This window comes from Vicugna pacos, chromosome 1, assembly GCF_048564905.1.
Source record: "Vicugna pacos chromosome 1, VicPac4, whole genome shotgun sequence".
In the NCBI taxonomy this organism is placed as follows: domain Eukaryota; kingdom Metazoa; phylum Chordata; class Mammalia; order Artiodactyla; family Camelidae; genus Vicugna; species Vicugna pacos.
Window position 1 is genome coordinate 39,068,848 of NC_132987.1, and position 21,872 is coordinate 39,090,719.

At 33.9% G+C, this 21,872-nt stretch overlaps 2 long non-coding RNA genes across 3 annotated transcripts in view; one reads left to right on the top strand and one right to left on the bottom strand.

The window, feature by feature from the left end:
• LOC140696364 (uncharacterized) overlaps window positions 1-21,872 on the bottom strand; it is a 172,742-nt gene that overhangs the window by 47,005 nt on the left and 103,865 nt on the right. For both annotated transcript variants that reach the window (XR_012072607.1, XR_012072593.1), the window contains one exon: window positions 14,200-14,316. This is a non-coding gene — a long non-coding RNA (uncharacterized lncRNA). The remainder of the gene's footprint in view (window positions 1-14,199; window positions 14,317-21,872) is intronic.
• On the top strand, window positions 5,543-21,461 carry LOC140696374 (uncharacterized). The gene is made up of 4 exons (XR_012072625.1): window positions 5,543-5,788; window positions 11,139-11,214; window positions 15,999-16,077; window positions 21,321-21,461. It is a non-coding gene; the product is annotated as an uncharacterized lncRNA (long non-coding RNA).

Sequence of the window (21,872 nt, forward strand, 5' to 3'; positions counted from 1 at the left end):
TTTTTAGATAAATTCATCTTAATATTCTAAAATTTTACTTCTGAGAGTTATCAACATTCATTTCACCTCAGTCTGTGTTTTATGCCATCTCCATACTATTGTTTAGCTTTATGATCCTTTCTTTGTATTTGCTTATATCTAATTGCTTACAAAATATTTAGCTTATATAAGGGTTTCTTTTTTTGTGGCTTGGTGGTTAGTATTTTGGAAAATACTTTCATCAGATTGTTTTGTTCTAATTTTCCTTTCTTTTTAAAATAGCCTTTTTCTTAACAAGTTAGTTAATTTTGAAAGAATCTTTATTTCCTTGAGCCAATAATAGCAGGTGTTTCTAAGTAGGCAGGAGTGATGATTTTGGGTGTCTTACTAGGTTCCTTAGTTCATAGCAAGCTTTTCTGTTGGTATAGAGAAGTGAAATTTCTTAAATAGATCATATTTTTATTGAAGGGGAAGGACTGAAGTTTTTTTTTTTATCTTGTGAAATTGCTTCTGTAGGATCCACAATTTTCATCACATGCTTCTCTCTTTTTTTTTTTTTTTTGTCACCACCAAACCTTCAAGTGATATCTTCTCCTTTCAACTTATTTCTCTTTCTAAATTTGTGCTTTCTCAAAGCTGCCACCTCTGGTCTCAAGGTCTTTCAAGCCTATTTCTATTCAATTTCCCAGTGCAGGGCTGTCACCTGCATATTACAGACTTTATTTCTCCTCCATTCATTTTTCTGAAGGTTTTCATTTATTTTTAATTCTTTCATAGTTGACGATGTATTTTACTTCAAAATAAATCTCTTTTCCTATATATCTTTCTTTAGTCTCCTTCTTATGTAACTTAAACATTTAAAACTGATTGTTGTACAGTAGAAAATGTGATTTTACAATTTTTGATTCTTTTCTTTTCTATTTTAGATTAAATAATGCATACCTGTCCACATTAGAGATAACTTTTCTTAATTTCATGGTGACTTTTCATTCAAACATTTCTGCTTTTGTCTAGATCATAGAAAGTGAGTAAACCCCAGCACTACTACTCAGTTGTAAGCCTCTGTGCATTGCTGTGAAATGCCAAGTTAATGTGAGCAAAGTTAACAAGCTAATGGTAGCAACTGCATATAAATATTTGTGGTTAACGACTTTCTATCTATCTTCATTTTGCTAGTTTACTTAGCAGCATTATATTCTTTACAAAATTTTAGTAGCTTGGAACATAAATTTCCTTAGGCAAATATGATGCGTAATGGATGAAGAAAATGTGCTGGATAAGTGGGAACAACTTATCATCCTTTACCTAAAACAAAGGGACAAAACTGGAGTGCTAACAAAACTGATGACAACCTCTCTCTTTTCATACTTTTGACAATTTGTATATATGCTTTAGGACGTTGTTTTGCTTTCATTATTGCCTTATTTTTTGTAAATATTTTACATTATATTTTTGGTGAAATATATTTCATATATATTTCATAATACATTTTGGTGAAATCAATCCCTGGGCTGTGATGCACCAGCCTATTTCCACTCTAACAACTTTTCGTTATCTGAATAGTAGTAGACTCAATTGCTTACAAGTCTGAGAACTTTGGGAGGTGATATGCTATTTTTGCAATATTTCGTACAAAGAAGCACTTTGATAGCTCACATTCATCTCTTTGATACTATGGGAAAGTGGGACAGGTGTTACATATAAATTAAAAGAATAGGTTAAATTAAATTTTAATATCAAATATCAGATCTCTAAATTGTATATTTTATGTGAACTACTTATTTTGTAATCTTTTGGGGTTTGTTACATAGCATATATTTATAGAAATGTGCAGTTTTACTAGAAGTACGTGAATAGACAACTCTACATGGCCTTTGAAACATTAAATTCTGTCCAATATTTCATTCTCAAAAGCTTTGAGAGGTGCTCAGGCAAAAAACAAGAAGACAAAACAAAACAAACAAACTACAGAGCCATGTTCTTCTGAATAGTACAGTAAAATATTTGATAATGGATGGAGTGAGTAGTAATAAATACTAAAATGGCAGCAAGATTTTCAACTATATCAGTAATATCTCTTCCAATGGTATTATCTTTCTAAGTTTAAAGTTTCATATTTTCCTCTTCTCTGTTTTCCTGGGAAGGCTCAGATTTTTGTACAAATATGATTTTACTACACATATTTAAAGTAACAGAAGCATCATGAACATAGAGTATCTCAGGCAGTTCTTTAAAAAAGTTACTCATCAATATATACTGAGGTCTTACTCTGTTTTATTGCTACATTGGGTTGATACAGATTACCATGTGGTCCTAATATAAAACACTATGAAACAGACATACAAACATTTAGAGGGGCAATATAGCATAATGGTAAGAGGGGAGACTTTTAAATCGAATTGCATGAGATCAAATCCGGGATCTACCACTTACTAGCTGTGTAAAACAAGACAATTTACTTCCCCTTTCTTCATCTGAGTTTCCTCACTGACCAACTAGGGCTAATATTTTTTACCTAATAACAACTGAATGTTAAGTCAACTAGGGCTAATATTATTTACCTAATAACAACTGAATGTTAAGTCATTTAGTTGATGAAAAGAAAAAGTGCTGAGTTCATTCTCATAAAATGAGAAATCCTCAATAAATGTTAGTGATTACTGCTTGGAACACTGGGTCTCAAATGGTGGCCTGTGTAGCTCTCAGTCCTCAATGTACCTTCAGGGAATCTGCATGTTAATACTGTTTTTCATTACCATGCCAAACAATTTTTTCCTTTTTCAGAGTTTTGATATTGTTAATGATGGTGAAAAGGCAACAGTAGGCAAAATTTTTGGTGTGTTAATCCAAATAACATAGAAGCACAAAACTTAACTAAGTTGTCATTATATTCTTCTTTATGTACACACATAGGGAAAAGAAATGCACTTAAGAATGTATTGATAAAGCAATAAACTTACTAATGTTATTAAATCTGGACCACTGAATACATGTATTTTTAAAAAGAAAGCACACATAAAGTCCCTCTGCTGCATACTAAAAACATGATGACTGAATGAAAAGCTTTTGCCAAGTTATTTTAGTTGCAAGCTAAACTTTTTTTTTTCTAATGAAACACTGTATTTATTTGAAAGAATGGCCATCAGACAAACTGCATTATAGGTATGTTTTTGAACGTGAACAAAACTTGTCACTTGAAGGAAAAAAAAGCTGACAGTATTTGTTGTGATAAAACTTGAGACTTTGAGTGAAAATTATAATTTTGAAAAGTACGTATCTAATACCTGAGCTTGAGATCTGTTTGATACATAAACATTTTTCTGATGAGATTGCTAGTGATATCAACCTATGGTATTTTTGATATGATTTAATAAAATACGTCAGCATTTGGAAGATATGCTTAATTCAGTGAGTAGTGTTTTCAAGATAACTGATGATTAATGCTAAAAATCATGCATTAAATGAATCCTTTCAAATGCAGAATAGATCAATGGATTTTAATGTGACTAAAGCAAAAAAAAAGTTCACTGATAATGCTTCACAATCTACACTGCAACTATCTTTTAAGAAGCTAGCAATTGCCAAGTTTTGGTATAGCATCAAAGAAGAATATCCATCATTATCTACAAAAGTCATTCAAATATTTCTATTTCTAATAATTAATAACATATCTGAGTAAGGCTGGATTTTCTTCAGGTATGTGCGGCATAGAGTGAATAAGGAAGATATGAAAATATAATTGTCCTATATTAGGCCAGACATTCAAAAGTTCACAAATAAGAAAAATAATGTCACTTCTCTTGAAAATACTTTTTTTTCCAAAGTGTAGTCTTTAAATGTAATTTTTACCAACCTGCAATGAATTAGTATTATTTTATATGAAGTAATATTTTTAAAATAGTTTTAATTTTAATATATAAATATCAATAGATATAGACAACAATGTATTGCAGTTGGCTTAAGTATATACTGGTACATGAGAACTAATTATTCTGGAATTTTGAGAGGCAATTGTTAAACTACTGGCAGTTAGAAATTTGAAATGATATCAAGATTTATACCATACAAATTATAAAGGTTACAAGTCAGGGCTTTTTTTCTTTCAGATACCTGGTTTACCAGCCACCACTGACATAACCCACCTACATAGAAGCTCTTTGAAGTCCTGGGTAATTTTTCAGAGTATAAAGAGTTCTTGACACTAGAAAGCTTGAGAACTGACTTCAAATATAACATATGTGCTATATTTACAATTAATCACAAATTCTAAAACTAAATAAAATTCAAATTTCCTAACAAATGTTAATAGTTACGGGATGATTATAGACAGAAGAGTATTTTAATTTTGGGTAGTGTTGGGAAAAGAACTAATGTTTATTGAACAACTAACATGAGCCAACATTTCCATATTCTAGTTTGAATATGAAGTAACCATATCTATGAAGAAGTACGTGAAAAACATTAGGGATTCAGATATAAAGTAAAAATTTCTGGGATGCTTCTTTTGTGGCATTAAAATTTAGGGGGCTTTGAAAGATGAGGAGGATATTTAAATGTAGTGGAAGTAAAGGTAATCAAATGCACCCAGAAATTAATCAACTCTCTTGGTCTTTGATGGTATCACTTTAATTCCAGATCAATATCCCTCATTTGGATTATCGAAATAACCTTTTAACTGGTCTCTCTGGTTCATCTGTGTCATCTCAATCTATTTTTTAACAATAGTAGCTAGAGTGAATTCATTAAAATAGCTAGAGTGTATAATCTTTTCCTTAAAATTTCCCAGTGGCACATCTCATTCAGAGTTGGTCATAATTTTAGTAGTAACCTACCTGCCCTCCATAATCTGGTTCTGAGATAAATGACTACTTTTGCTACTATTCATCCACTTACTTCCACTTATCCACTTACTTCCACTTAGCCACTCAAAATCTCCTGCTATTATTTAAGGAAGTTAGACATGGTATATCAGTAGGGCCCCTAAATATGCTGTTACGCTAGCTTTGAACTTCCTTCACACAGATAGCCACATGGCTTTTACCATATTTCACATGTCTTGACTCATGTCTTGTTCTCAGCCAATCTCACCATGATCACTCTATTTAAATTGTAACTCTGCCTGAGCCACCCTCCGCCTCTGCCTTGCTTTATTTTCTCTAATTTTGTACCTTCTAACATAAAAATGTTATTCATTTTGTTTATGGTCTGTCTCCATAACTAGAATGGATATTCTTTGAAGGCAAAGATTTTGTGTTATTTTAATCATTTCTATATCTTCAGCAACAATAAAAATGCCCAACATGTAATTTGTGTTTACAAGATATAATTTGAATAAATGAATGAACAAGGCAGGAAAAAAGAAGCCTTAATCTAATATACTGTTTAGGGTACAAACAATAATACAAAAGTTAGTAGAACTTAAGAACATATGTGTGCAGAGCAATAGGGAAGAACAGAACCGGGGGATGAAGTAGGCAAGGTAACATCATAAAGGTTACTCATGCCACGTGCAAGGTATTAAATAAGAACAGTTTGAATCACAGGAGTGTGAAACAATCAGAATCAAAAATTTTTAATACAGAAAGAAAGGGGAAAGAGAAGGAAAAAAAAGAAAAGTGAAACAAGAAGAAGGAGGAAGAACTAGAGGTCGGGAGAAGGGGAAAGGGCTATCTAACAAAACAGAGTAACATTAATGAGGGCAGAGATGGAAGCTGAAGTCGAGATTCATATAATTGGCTTAATTTCCATTATAACAGACAGAAGATAAGGCTGAGAGTGGAACTCTAGAAAAAATATAAATGTTTAACAGGTAAGTAAAAAAATAAAAATGAAGGTAGAGAAGGCAAGACACAAAGAGAGACAGTGGCCTTGTCAGGGAAGTGGGTATCAGAGCAGTGGCCCACAGGATCCATGTAGTTTGGCACCTAGGAGGTCATGTAAATCCTTGATAGCGGAGTTTCATTAGTGCGGTAGAGAGAAGCCCAATTCACTCACTTTAAAATGAGAAATTTACAATGCCCAATGGGAATGGCTTGTGCAATACTCCTCACAAGTCATTTCCCAAGGTCTTAATTTTGCTGGGATCTGGTTTCTTGTTAGCTGACTAAGGGTTTTCCTTATCTAGAAATCCTTTAGGTATGTGGACAATGATAATTAACACAGGAATTACCTAACAATACTCATTATATTCCATTAACCTCAACTTCTGGGCAACCTATAGTAGTAGATTTCACTGGTATAAGAAAGTTGATAACAGTAAATAAAGCAGAAGTATCAAGATTTGACTTTTTGACTTTATTGCAAGAGTAGACAGGTTATTGGAAGGACAGAGTGATATTTTGAGAGGAACAAACATGAAATATGTTTTTTAAGGCAAGTATGCTTTCAACTGTATGTGCAGTGCATAAGTGCACATGTATGGATGCACGTGATTGATTGGTAATATATTGATCAGATATTTAGTTCAAGAGAAGAAAGGACACAGTACGGTGTCTCCTTGGCAAATCCTTTAAATGTAATTTTGTTACTTAAGAAAGTCTCTCATTCAACTGTGAAAAAGTGACATTACTTGCTACATATATTTCATCTACAACATCTATCTCCTCACAATAAAGCTGGATATAGGTATTAGAATTAATGAGGGATCAAGGACAACTTTATCGAACACATTTCACAAACAATCCATTAGACTGACAAGAGAAGATGGCTCTCATTATCCCATAAGATCACTTTGATATTACTTCAGGGCTATGCTAATGAAAAACGGAAAATGCTGCAGAAGCCTATATTAGTGAAAATCTATATAGGAAAACCTAAGTACAGGTGACCAATTGATTTTGAAAAAGAAATGAGCACTCCACCTTTTGTTCATACCCTTAATTTCAGAGTCATTTATTTTCCTACCTTACCCCCATATAGTGAAAATATAACCAAACTTTTGACAACAGGCACATAACCATTCTAACTGTGATGTTAATTTTCCTCATTTAACTCCTTACAAACTGCCAAAAGGGCTATGAAGTTTAAAGACTGACGTGAAGGAAGAATTTGGAGAAGCATTTATCTATATCCCTAGGTAACTTCACAGAAAAAAAATAAAGATTTATAGCTGTCTTTAATTCAAAATCCCACTAAAGTTAATTTCAAAATCATTTAATATACTTTTAAATTTTTTGTATGAGCTATAGTAAAGGTCACTGATCTCTGTAAGAAAGAAATGGGTGCCACCAACAAGTCCTTCTCATGGAAAATTCTATATGATCCTGGACAGTAACTATCTCAACAGTGTCTAATGTTTATTATAGATTAGTAGTTCTTCCCTCATTTTTACTTTTGTGGCATAAGTCCCACAGTCTTAACATAAACTAGGGGAAAGGGATAGAAAATAACAAAAGGACACATATTGTGGATCACTTACTAACCTTTGCAAGTGAAAGCTCAGAGCCAGGTTTTATTTAAATTGAATAAATACATGCCATAAATCTTGCAACTCAAAAATCATAAAGCAATTTTTACCTATTCCCTGCTATATTCCTCCTGGTCAACCAGTACTCCTATTCTGATTATAGGTTACCAGGAATAATTTACCCTAGATAGAGCCTGGTAAATAAATTTAACCAGAAGTGAAAAGTTGGACAAGCCTGAGAATGATACATTAGAAAAATAAAGAAGCTATTTTATTCCAAATATTTCTTTTAAAGCTGTTGAACAATTCATGTTTAAAAGATCCACAATATGTGTATTAATAATATGACTTGGTATAAAAACTAGCAAATAGTTTAAGGATTTTTTGCCAATGGAGAAGTGAAGCAAAAAGATTACTTTTTGTCTACTAAACTTTGCTGAACTAAGAAATAAAAGCCCCCCCCGCCCCCAAATCACAATCTGTATTTCCATCTCTATCCAAATTTAAATTTTCAGGCTTTATTTAATGATGCTAAAAAAAATCACATCAAAATGAAATAGAGATGATTGTTTTATAAGATTTAGGGTGAAAATGTAAAGAAAGATAATCTTAGTACCATTATTTAAACCTCTACTTCTGCTGTTTGGAAAGAAATTTTGTATCCTTGTTATGGAAAAAATATTGAAACATTTTAGAGCAGTGACTCAAGAGGCTCTTCACAGACAGATTATTTAGCACACAGGTTTGACTTCAGTGAGCAAGGATCCCAGACAGCATTACTGTAAACCACACAGATGATCTTTATCTGATAAGACAGTCTAGACCCTAGAAGTATGATATTTTGACATACTACTCAAAGCTGACAAGGAACACAGGCTCCCTTCCTACTGTGGCACTGCCATCTCCAAACTGGATACTTTACCCACATAAACTAAAATGGTTCCACCATCAAGAACACCGCCCAGAAGCCTGACAAAGGAGTAGGGACGGAAAGACGTGCTCTTTCTCTGGACATTTCAAACAGCACATCTGCTCTCATCCTAATGGTCCAAATATTACAAAGACCTAGCAGCAAATCACGCTGGAGAATGCAGTCTTCTCCTGAACGGCATGTGTAGTGGCAAAATCTGGAATATTATATCTATGAAATACTGTACCTATGAAGGTGGAGAGTGAGTGTTGGAGAACCATAGCTGTCTTTCCTACATTGTTTCTGCATCATGTTCTCTTTCAGGTTTCAGTTTTTAGCCTTATTTATATAAATAAAACTTTAGAAATAAGTTGTTTGTTCAGGAGAACCAAATTTACAGCAAGGAGTTTTCACACTTTTAAGCCTGAGTAAAAAGTACTTTCCTGTTCTTGAAGTCAAGTGTATAGAGGTTAAAAAAGGGAAGAAATAATTAAGAGAAAATTAAGGATACTCTTCAAACTTAATTTATCTAACTATATAATGTTGTGCAAATTAGTCCATAGCACACATTAAAGCTAGGTGGTTTGAACACATTCATTTCCTGCCACTATTCAACAAAAGGCTTTAATGGGGCTCAAGTTTCTGCAACACAATAAATTAAATAGATAGAGAGGTGATATAATACCTGAATGATGGGGAATTAAAGTCAACATTCTAAAGAGGAACTAGGTAGCCAGATGGTACACAAACCTCATGTCGTATTTTTTAATAATTTTAAAGTAAGAGTTCTTATTAGGATCTAGATTAATTTTTTTCTGTACAAAGTCACATAATTTGGAAACAAGATGAGTTATGTAATTCATATTGTCCATAAGATAAGGGCAGATTGCTTTTCTAAGTATAAATTATAGTATAAATTTATTTTACAGTTCCTCAAGAAGAGGTGTATGTATGTGTGTATGTGCACAGTAAATAGTAGTTCCAACAACATTCATGATAAGGCAACATGAGTAGTTGACAAACCTTAGAATTTAAATTCCACAGTGGTGAATATTTAAATGTCCAGCAACTAGCCAGGCGTGTAATTTAGGAAAGCTGCTCACCCATTCAAAACCTGAATTCTCAATTAAGACATAATGATACTGACACCAAGATCATTGTGGCAATTTAATGATATTTTATATTAAGAACTTAAAAGAAGGCAATTATCTTTCTACTATGTATACCAAGGATTTATAAAATGTATAATATAACATTATCTAGGTAGAATACTTCATTATTAGACTCTATTTGCTGAGATTTTCTATCTTTTCATTTATTTCAAGTGCATGTGTAATTGTTCATTGAAGAATCAGTGTCATCTCGACCTTGACATCTTTTCTTATTGAGGTTAGGTTATTCCTGGTTCTTATAATGAGTAATTTTCAATTGAATCCTGGATATTGTGGATATTATATTATAAGATTCTGCATCTTATTTAAATATTCCATTTCACCAAGTCTCCTCTGGTACAATACTGGTGAACAGAGTGGGATCTCATCACTGAAGATGGGGTTCAGGGGGAGTCCAAGTTCTTCCCTTGAGTTCATTACTGCTGGTGGAAGCTCCCAACTTGGCCTCCTCTAACATCACCTCTTTACTGCCTCCTGTGTATCTCCACTGACAAGGTGAGTAGCCCTGGCAGTGGTAAAAGCCCTCACCCCCACTAGGCCTCTTGTGCTGCCATCCAGCAAGCACTGTTAAGGCCAGGTGAGGGTGGAGCTCCAAGCCACCCACATGGCCTCCAAGGACATGAGAGTACCAGGAGGAGTTTTACCAGCCAGCAGGGATGAGACTCTCAGCTCTATGCTTGGCCTGACGCCACCGGGGGTGTGCATGTACACCTGTGGGTATATGACAAGCCTCTCACAGTCTTGCAGGAGAGAAAGCCTAGGCTCTTTACTCAGGCCTTGCTGATGGATGTGGGGCCATCATTTTTGTGTGGCGTTTTGGCTGGGATAGAGTAGTTTTTGTCTGGAAGTTCTGTACCTTGCCAGATCTGTTCTCTCTTTTCATTCAGCTAAACAGACCAGTCTTTTGCAGGGGGTTTTAGTCCACTGGTATTTCCAAATGCTGGTTTCTCTAATATCGAGGCCAGGATATATGAAGAAAAGTGAGTCCCAGAGGACTCAGCATCATTCTGTTCTCCAGATCCTGAGGTCCTAGCTGGTATGCTTTTTCTTGCTACCTTTCAGAGTTTTCTTACGTGTGTTTAATGTATGATGCCCAGGGATTTTAGCTCTACTTAGTGGGACAGAGAGGGGAAAGTGTGTCTACTCCATCTTTCCAAAGGTGAAAGTTTAGTCTTTTCACTACTAAGAAGAAACATACAACTTAATACTGTAACAGTTATGTAATTTTTAAGGCATGTGAACATAATGAACACCTGTCAATTCACTACCCGATCCAAGAAGCACATAAATGCTGTTCCCATTCCCTGGCTCCCAGGTATAAAATAAATTTTGTATTTATTGAATCCTTCCTTTTAGTAGGTTTATCAAGTTTCAACTTACCCATTTAAAAATACTATTTTGTTCACACACAAGTATGTATGTGTCACTTTTTCAAGCTAATGAGATCATTTCTGCATACTGTTCTATAATTTGCTTATTAAAGTAACTATACTTTGATATTTCTGCAAGCTTTTACTGCAAAATATTTATTCTGGAACAATATTATTCTTGATGAAACACTTGAAATTGAGAGTTAGTATTAATGTATTATACTTGGCTTTATTCAGCTTGGCAAATGTATTGTTCTTTTTCATTTGACTTTCCCTTATTTAACTTTTTTGTATTCCAACAGTCTTTGGAGACACATACATTAACCAGATAAAGAATTAGGGTATGCTGGTTTTTGTTCACTGCTCCTCATTTGCTGGGTAAGGCATATTTATCTAGGCATAGTTTTAGCTTGCTTAATATTATTCACATTTACATTCACAGAGCCATAAATTGTATCCTGAAAGGGGTCATGACACTGAACTTATTCCAAATGCCAGTTCTCATTTCAGCATCTCAAACTGTGGTATAAATGAAACAGTTTGGATTTCTCACCTGTCAGACTTTTTAAGAGCAAAGTCAAAGAGCACATTCTAGTTAATGAGCACAAACTTTAACTAAATAAGTTCACGAAATTCACAGGCAGTTTTGTTCAGCAGCTGCTTCTCCATACGCCTGCTAGTTCTTTGTTCCTTTAAATAAAATCTACACTTGCAAGGTGTTCAGAACAGAAGAATGCATCAGAAGCTATGATATAAACTTTCAGGGTTTAGCATTATTAAAAGTGAAAGGATTTATGAATCTTAACTAGCTTTTGATTTAATTATAGTGTAGTATCCATAGTTACTTCTAGTAACATAAATCATAGAGCAATATAATTCATCAAACTTTAAAAGTTAGCTAACTTTATAGTAAAAGTTCATTATGACTAATGTTTAGAGATTGATTAGGGATAATATACCCTTATAGGTTCTTATATTCTCCTTTTAGACAGAAGTATACTTTGCAGCAGGTCTTAATAAAAGTAGTAAAATATGATATTGGGAAAAAGTAATTTTTCCTAATAAAAACATCATTCAAAAATTCTGTAAATCCATTTAAGAAACACATATGTAGAATTCAGCACGTCCGTAACCTTTTAAATATTTTGTAAATATTAACTTAGGTCATCTTCATAATAATCTTATGAGGTAGGCACTATTAGGATCCCCATATTATAGATTAGGAAACTGAGATACGGAGAGGTTAAGTTATTGCCAAAGGATGCACAGCTAGTTAATAGTAACTAGGAAACAAATCTAAGCAGTCTGACTCCAGAGTTCTCATTCTTTACCATTAATCTATGCCGTCTCAATTATCCACACACACACCCCCTTAAAAATTGTGGTGATACTAAAATTAAAAAACAGATATAAATTTCTTAATTTTTTATAACAGTAGAAATGCAAAGTTCTCAGTAATACATTTTTAAGACTCACATTTTTGTTTCTCTCTCCATCCTGATGCATGAGTTTTCTACTTCCATTTAACATCAAATAACCATTACCTTTCTGATTAATACTTGCTAATCTATGCCTTTATCTCCATTAAAATCTGACTATAATTATCTTTCTTGTTCAACATTTCCTGAATAACAAATCATTTTAATAGGTTTTTTTTTTCATGTTTCTTCCATACTTTTATCACCTGTGTACATGTATTGGTTGACTTTACTCTTTATGTGAATTTGTGTGAATGCCTGGATGCCAGTTCTGCTGTTGAGTTAAGAGCGTTCAAGGCAGGCACTGAGCGGAGGGGCCAAGGGCACAGGCAGGCTCCACAGTCTCACCTAACAGTAGCTGGTCATGGTCACAGGGAGAAAAGAGAAGTAGAGCTCATTTTCCCTGCCTGAGGAAGGGGAAAGACAACTTCTCTGTCAGGTGTCTGCCAAAGTGGCTTTAGTTTTACTGGAGAGAATATACAATCACAACAATGTATTTCAATAACCTGGGGTATGTAGTTTGTTCTTGTTAGGCACGGATAAACGTGCTTGGATGATTCACAGCCACACTTTATATTAACCAATCAATGTCAAGTAGTCAATGTTCAAATAAAATCTTTAAACAGTCTAACAAGTGTATCTGTACTTTAAGCCTGATTTTATAGATTTAGACAAAATCCTGGTGAATATACTTTAAAAAAGGTTAAATGAGATTAAGCCTCAAAAGAGATTTTTCCCAGTGTATCTTCCAAACAATATTTCAGTGATTTACATTTGGGAGACAATTAGATGTTTGACACAAATACTATTTGAACCAATAAACAGATGTATAGATAAGTAAATAAACAGTATATAACTCAGGAATGTTTTTTGTTGTTACCTATTAGCACTTGCCAATAAAATTATATAGAGAGAAAAATATGCACTGTTTTGGGTTAAATGATACAAGGATAAAATGTTCTTCCTTAGATGCTCCTCTCCCTCCCCTGAGGCCAATAATTTCCTATTGCTGTTGTCACAAGTTAGCACAAACTGAGGGGTTAAACAACACAAAGTATTAACTTTCAGTTCTGGAGGTCAGAAATTCAAAATGAGACTTATAGAGCTAAAAATCAAAGGATCAGCAGGGCTAATTTCTTCTGGAGGCTCTAGGGGAGAATCCATTTTTTGCTCCTTCTAGCTGCTAGAAGCTGCTGGCATTTCCTGGTTCCTGGCCACATAACTCCAATTTCCCTTCTCCTGCCTCCTGTTTATAAAGACCTTGTGATTGCAGTGAGTGCCTAGCCTACCAGCATCTCAAAATCCTTAATGACACCTACAGAAGCCCTTCCACAGGGTCCAAGGATTTGGAAGTAGTCATCTTTGGGGAGCCATTATTCATTTAGCCTATCCCTTTGCCCACCAAAAAGTACTCAAAACCATGTGTTTCCAGCATGCTGATGCTCACTAACAATCATGGGTAATTAATTATTTCTCCCCCAATCAAAGAAAAATCTTTAGGAATCCAGAGTTTTCCAGGTTAGTTAGGCTCTCTTATACTAACTACAGTTGTAGACATGACTCAACTACCATTGCGTACTTCACTTTTGCCCCTTAACAATATTGGCCAAGTTATTAGTTGTAGAGAAACATCTCAGGAAGACTTAAGTAGAATAAAATCAAATAAAGGCAGCTGACATGGGAAACGGATATTTAAAAAAATAGGACAATGAAGAGTATCAGTGGAATAGACCCTTTTGATTGTATTTTGATATGAATTGGAATTATGGTGTGATCCTTCAAGGATATGAAAACATTTTGTTGGTGTATTACTCAGGAATATATTTAGCTGCATGTCACAAAAACCTGTAAGGTCTTAAACAAATAAGGGTTATATTTTCCTTACTTAAAAAGTGATCTGGAAGTGGAAAATTCAGTGTTGGCTGGACAGCTCCTTCTGTCTCTGTTCTCTGCCATAACATGTATTTTTCACAAAATGCTGTTCCACCTCCAGGTAGCCTACCTGCATTTCAGAGATTAGACAGAAAGAAAAGAACAAGCGTTAAACAGGTGATGCCTGCACCTGTCCCTTGTTATCGGGAACACACAAATTGTCCCTGAAGCCCACATGCACAACTCTTGTGTTACATTTGCAAGACTGTCACACGGTCACTCTAAGATATGACAGAGCGTAGGAAGTAGCTGGGCACACTACTTTCTCCAAAGCAAGAGATCAGATTTCGGCCAGGCCACTACCAATGTCTGTCAGTTTGTTAATAGTTTTCTTATATAACTGTTTTCTCATACAGTTCATAATCAAGCCTGTGGTTCTTGTGAAAAGATGTCAGGAATCACTGAGATGTGACCTGAGGGTCTCCATGTTTGCTATCCACACTGGACTTTTGCTGAACATTCTAAGTTAAAATTGTGGAGTATTGGCTGAATAGCCAAAAGGAAAGAACAAACCTGAGGACTGTACTTTGTCTGAACTAAGGAAACCATACATTTCCCAAGTAACAGATGTGATGGGCTGGATAACCCGATCATGTGTAGAGAGCAAATTTACTCTCCAAACCAAATTCTTGGAAAACACTGTGCAACTCTGCATGAACTTTCTCCTTTTCCCCATAAAAACCCCTACCTATTTTCCTCTGATGGGGTACTATTCTGAGTTCCTCTGAAATCTGTGATCCCCTAATTACAATTCTAAGACTCCAAATAAACTTCATTTCGCTTCTCTGTAGTCCATGGCCGTTCCAGTTGATATTTTCAAGATAATTTTATTTTAATAAAAAAGTATTTTTAAATTACCTGAGAAGCCTGATGAAAACACCGATGACCCCCAGCTTCCTCATTATGATTATGGCATTATGGGATACATTGTGGGCATAAACAGATATTCTGGAGAGAAATTCCTTATTTCTCTCTGCTTTCCCTCAACATTTGAGAACTATCACACTATGCACATAATAAACAATGAACCTTCCACAAGCAGTGCACTGGAAGTATATCTCTAATCTTTGTACAAAGATTGCCCATCCAGGAAACTGTCCATGAAAAAAATTAAGGAGAGGTATTTCCTACTCCACTTTTGGTACTGAAAACTACAGGTGAGAAATAGCTAATTAATGAGGTCTAGAAGATGTAGGGTACAGGTGTTCAAAACACATTACTCAATAGGAGATGATTCTTTTAAACTAAGAAAAACTCCTATGAAAGATAATCATTTAGAAGAAATACCAGCTTACACTGATTTGCACACCTGTACTGAGAAAGATGACTACTAATTATTGTCACTTTTATTTCTTCAAATTTAATGTTTGGAAAAAAACAGCAGTCTATTTTACTGCATATTATATTTATGAAGGATAATTTACAATTCTTGTTCAGGAAAAGCATGACACCTTGCAAATCGTAACATATTTTTGGTTATACATACATTTTACCTACAATATTTTCCCTGATTAAAAAAAAAAAAACCTTGACACATTCCCTTACTAAACTTTTGCTGGAATAGCAGGAACTATCTTAATTTTGTCCTCTAATTATCTCAGTAATTTCATGGTGTTTCATACAGAACTAAATTATTCAATGAATAATTTTATTTAATATGGCCTGTAAAAAATTGTGGAGGGTAACAAAGAAAAATGTTTCTTTTCCTTAAACAAAACAATTTAAAGTATCTTCATTTATTTTTTTCACTAGAACCTACAGAGTAGGCAAACTTTTGAGACAATGCTACAGCTTTGCAATGATTCCCACTGGCTTGCCGAGAAGGAAAAGGGTAAGCAGAAGGAAACTGAAACTATAAGGTTCACGGTGGAACAAAGTAAGTCTAATTTGGAATAATGAACATTTTCATGGCATCAAGAAGATGGCTTCTGTATTTCCAAAATTTTAGTAAGGCACTTTCTTATTTTAACAGTCTTGTTGTCATCAATGGGGAGATAATCCTTAAAGCCATTGATTTTTATATCATAAAACATTTAAAAATTCTCATTTACTAGAATAACTGTGTATGAACAAATAACATAATGGACTGGAATGGATATATTATACCATATTAGAACATTACAGGAGATATTCAAATATTTTAGAATAAGATTTCAGAAGTTGACAGTGGTCTAGGAAGGGGTCTCTTTTGTTTATTTGTGTTCTCTACTTTCGCATTCCTTCTGAGGGGAACTGCCTGCACAATATCTTCAAGAGGGAGTAGTTTGTATTTGCATTTACACACATGTAACTAGAATATGACTCCATTACCAGGCTAAAGCTAATTTTAACCAAAACTAGTCAGTAGATATCTACATATATATATATTGAATAAAGAATATATATATATATATGTATGTATGTGTGTATATATATATATACTCATTGAATATAAAAATACATATATATTCTAAATATAGAATTATATACACTGACCATCTGTCTAAGAAGTGGTCTGATCAAAAATTAATCAAAAATGTGATAATAACTGAATTTAACTAATCATATTGTCTTGCATGTTGAATCATTTTAATGGTGGAGTACTAAGTTTGCAATAAGGGCTTTCAAGATTCTGTGGGAACAACTATTGTCCTTCAAAAGTTAATCAGTAGAGCTGTTATTAACATGCTAGAACTATTGCTGTGTTATAATATTATAGACTCGGTGAGACTTAACCAAAAACTCAAGTTTCTGTATGTACCCATATCCTTAACCTACATTTCTAGAAATAAATGTTTCTTGCAAACAGGAAGTATACAAAAGTAGTCAAATATATGTTGCTGTAGCAAATCCCAATTATGTAGTGACTTTTCAGGGTTTGATGGTAGTTTAGAAAAAGGAAGATGATGTAGAAATTCTGTGCATAGAGTTTAAAGAAATGGAAAGTTTCTTGCCATATATTTGAGAATGCCTGTGTCCAGAAGAAGTGTTCTAGTCCTGAGACATAAGCTTGATAACAGTCCCTGACCACTGTGTCTGTACAGTACATTAATTTAAAAAATCACGTGGAAGCTGAGAATTATTTTCACACATTCTGTATTGTTAAGCTTCTTGATAGAAGAAAAATACAAAAGACTGATTTTGAATTATGACATGAAGAGCTGAGCCTCCCAGTAGAACTCACACAGCCGGGGACCTCTCGCTTTGCTGTTTATTACCAATGATGCTGGTTTTCATGACCCTTTTATGCAGAAGTAGGAGGTGATCTGGGATTTTAAAATGTGAATTATAGTTCCATTGTACTTCCACTAAATTATGAACCAGGGAATTATTTAATATTACTGGAGTTGTTCACTCAGAAGCTGATTATATGTTCTCTCTGGTGCGTTAATGAAGTATGGGATTTTTTTGCATCAGGACAACTTAAATGTCACTCTGAGAATTCCTTTCCAGGTAAATTGCATATTTCACAGTTTGGTAGAAAGAATTTTAATATGAAGAAAATGTTATTGACACTAAAAAAACAAAGGGGTATCATAATTTCTTAACTTATTCTCAGACTTTGGAAATATAATTAAATAATTTGTGACTAATTTAATTTTAGTGGCTATAATATGAGGGGAGCGTATAAGGCACATTTTTCAGAACTGAGTGTGGGGAGGGGTGATTATACTTAAAAAAAATTAAAGATCTGGGTACAATAAAAGATCTGGATACAATAAAACTTGGTCATACTCTAGTTTACAACCTAGTACAGCTCAACAGAAAAACTGAGAGCTAATTTGCACATAATCTAGTAAGATACTCCTTCTATCCATCCTGCTTAGTCGTACTGTGTCTCCATGCTACAACATGTAGCATTTTTCTCCTCACTCTGATTCTTTTTGTACTTTACACAATTCTACCATTACACTGATGATGTTACTTACAGTATGACTGGTATTATTATACCTGGAATTTTTACTATACCAGGCAGTTTGCTAAGTCAATCAATCCAATGCAATAGGCATCAATAGAATGGTTAACTGGATTGACTCTGCAGTCAGATGCACGTGCTCTATTTTCTGCTCTACCAATGATAAATTATGTGACATTATCATCTACCTTTCTATGTATTTGTTATCAATAAAATAAAATAACAATAATATGTACTATTAAGACTGCTGTGAGAATTAAATGAGTGCTTGGCACATGATAACCAATTCATAAATTACAGATGTTGTTATTAATACAATTAGGAACATTTTAGAGATTTTTTTAAATACAATTAGCTCCATTTTAGAGCCTTAGCTCCACTACGGCCTAAAAATGTAAAGCAACTTGTTAATGACAAATAGTTTTACACAGGTTTGTGTAGTTTACACAGGGTTTGGATCTAGGTTTTCTTTCTGACATCAGAACCACACTTTCAAATACGATGGCTGTACTGTCTAATATCACTAATCTAGTTTTCTCAAATATTTTCAATACTTTAACCTTTTATACATTAATAAACCTAAACTCTATATAAAGATGCAATGTTTTGACTGAATATAATTGAAGATGGAAACAATATGCTTTATGCTGGGTATGGTAAATGTTGACCAATACTGTACGTAAATAGATGAAGAAGATATGATCTTCATATACTGAGAAACACCCCTTTGCTAGCATATATGCACACTGAAATATTTCTTGCCGGAATAAGGAAATAACCTTATGAACAGATGCATGTGCTTCTACGCATAAGTTGAAGAATGAATGTGAATTAGAAATTGTGAATTGTAGGATGGAAGAAGCATGACAACTGATATTTATGGGGAATTAAAACTAACAATTACTGACAGTACTGTGGCTCTACGTGTTCATCCTGATGTTAATTATCAAATCATCCTACAAGTCATTATGATTTCTGTTTTAGAAGTAATAAAACTGATACTCATAGATGTGGGGTATTTTGGTAAACATGATAGTAATGGAACAAAAAGTTAATACAGATCAACAAAAGAAAAAAAGAGAAAAAAAGAAAATTTAGTTAAAATACACATGACTGTTGGAATTTAAGCCTGAAGGTCATATAGAATGGTATTCTAACATCTGGTGACTATTTTAATTAAACATCTCCCAGATGCACTGTTCGACGGTTTTGGATAATACCATTATCAGCACCAAACCGGCGATGGGCTCCATTTTCCCAGTATCACTTAGCAGCCTCTTTGATTCAGTAGGCATTTCACTTATCTTAATGTTCAATCCTTATATATTTATTGAATTTTGATTGTGTTTTTAAGCAAAAATTGTTCCATATGGTTAACTTGATCTGTTTTGGGGACTCGCAAATTAGTTACTAAAAACAACAAAACTTACTGGGACAGAATCAGTCCAAGCCGATCTTGGTCAAATTCACTAAATAATAGTAGGAGGCCAGTAGGTGCACTTGTGCTAGATAAGCTCCATCTATGAAGCATGATAATCACAAGGAGTTTGGGGGTATGAAAGCATTGTCTCCAGCTCCTCAGTGGAAAAGTCATTTAGCAGAAACATAGGGGGTCAGGTAACACTCCCTGAGAGAGTCCCTTGAAGCCAGTTTTATTTGCTAGGATTGAAAGATGGAATGAAGCAAGCATAGGACTGTAAAAAATAAGTTTATGTTGTTAAATACATTCCTTCAGTTTTGGGAAACAATATCTATTTTATACTAAGGACAAAACTACTATTGTAAGAAATGGTGGTATGAAAGGGAGGATGGGTTTCAAATTATATAGGAGGATATTCAAGGCATGATGATCACCTATAGAACTATCTCTAAAATAGAGATGACAGTTACTTATCATAGGATTGTCCAAGAGATTAACTTAGATCACATATTAGAATAGTATCCATCACATAATACAAACTGAAATTTGATTGCGTTCTCCTCTTTTAAACTCTGAAAGATGCAAAAATAAAACCCCATTGATGGATTAAGTTACTGTATCAAGTGTCCCTCAAGGAATATCAGTAGAAACGTAATTTTTAAACATTCCTGTCTTTTGCGGTCTGCTGCTTTTAGTAATATCTCTTTGCAAAGCCAGGGTTCTTGACAGGAAGTATGTGTGCGCTTTGGGAGCTGGAGACTCCAAATTAAAATCTAAATCTTCTTTTCAGTAAAACTCGCAAGTTCTGTAGGCAGTAATGGCATGCTGACTTTAGCCAATATGGTTCAATTTATTGTGCTGCCCACAGATAGTCCTTACCTGGAGGCAACTGGGATCCATTCCCACAAACAAAATGCCTGAGCTGAAGCCTAGGAGGGTAGGGAGAAACACAACAGGGAGCCTTACTTTCTTCTCTTATTTCCTGATTTGAAGTCAGTTTCAAGTGAGTAGATTAGAGGTTCAGAGATACCCCACTGGCTAAGAAACTTTTGGATCCTCATTGAGGTCATACTTTAAAACAGATAATTTGTATCAATGGCATAATAAAAATAAAAAGCTACCCATCTTTATATTATAAAATGTAAATATGATAATATGTTTGGAAGACAGTGGATAACTTTCAGTTAAGTCAAAAACTTTCTGTACTTTTTTAACGTGGCTTAAAATTTTTGATCTCAAGTATCTTACAGTATATATGTATTCCTTTCTTTTCCATCTGTGCATGTCCATTTCCTTAACCATTTTTATTCTTATCAAACTGAAAAATATCTTTAAGAATCTGTATAGCAATCTAATGTCTTATTTTTAGTCTGTTCATGTTTTAACAAACCCATGGAACTTGGCTTGTGTTTAATTGGCATATAGGCATATTTTATATCTTTTTATTATATATTATTTTCTATATAATTTATTCAACATATTAATTAATTAGATATTTACTCTATTAAATGTGAGGAAGACAAAGATGACTGAAGCATTAGACTGTATTTTGGAGGAATTCATAGTTTAGTATATCACTGTTTCATTAAAAATATATTAAAAGTCACATAGGTAATTTTAAACTTCCTAGTGGTAACTTTAAAAAAGTAAAATAAATTAAATTAATTTTATAATTTATATTACTATATGTCAAATATTTCAGAAAGTAATCAATGCAAGAATTTACTGAGCTATTTTATATTTCTTTTTTCATTCTTAGTGTTGGAAAACTGGTATGAGTTTTATAATTAACAATACATCTCAATTTGGGCTACCCACAATTCAAGTGTTCAAAAGCCACAAGGAGCTAGTGGTTACTGTGCTGGACAGTGCAGGTCAAATGGCTCAATAAAGATATATGTAAATGATACAAATGAACTTTGAATGAGTTATTTTGAAGAATGCTAATGGTATATTGTGGGGAAGATTTTAAAACAAGTTTATAGTGGAGAGATCTTTCAGTAGAATAAGCATGCCAGTATTGTGTTTTCTTATATAGTCATGGAGTAAGATGGCCAGTAATAAAATGGAATCAGCTTTTAGTTATTCAATTCACTTCCGCAGCTACAGATGCAGAAATGCTGAGTCATAAATTGAAATAAGCCAGAATTTAGAAACACTAACTTATGCCTTAGCTTTTCAGAAACTTAACAATGGGAGAGTCAAACAGGCACAATCATGAGCAGTCATAAAATGGAGAAAATCACGTTTGACAGAACTCCAAGGTATTTGGGACAATACATCGGCTTTAGGGGACTACTTTCCTCCAGGG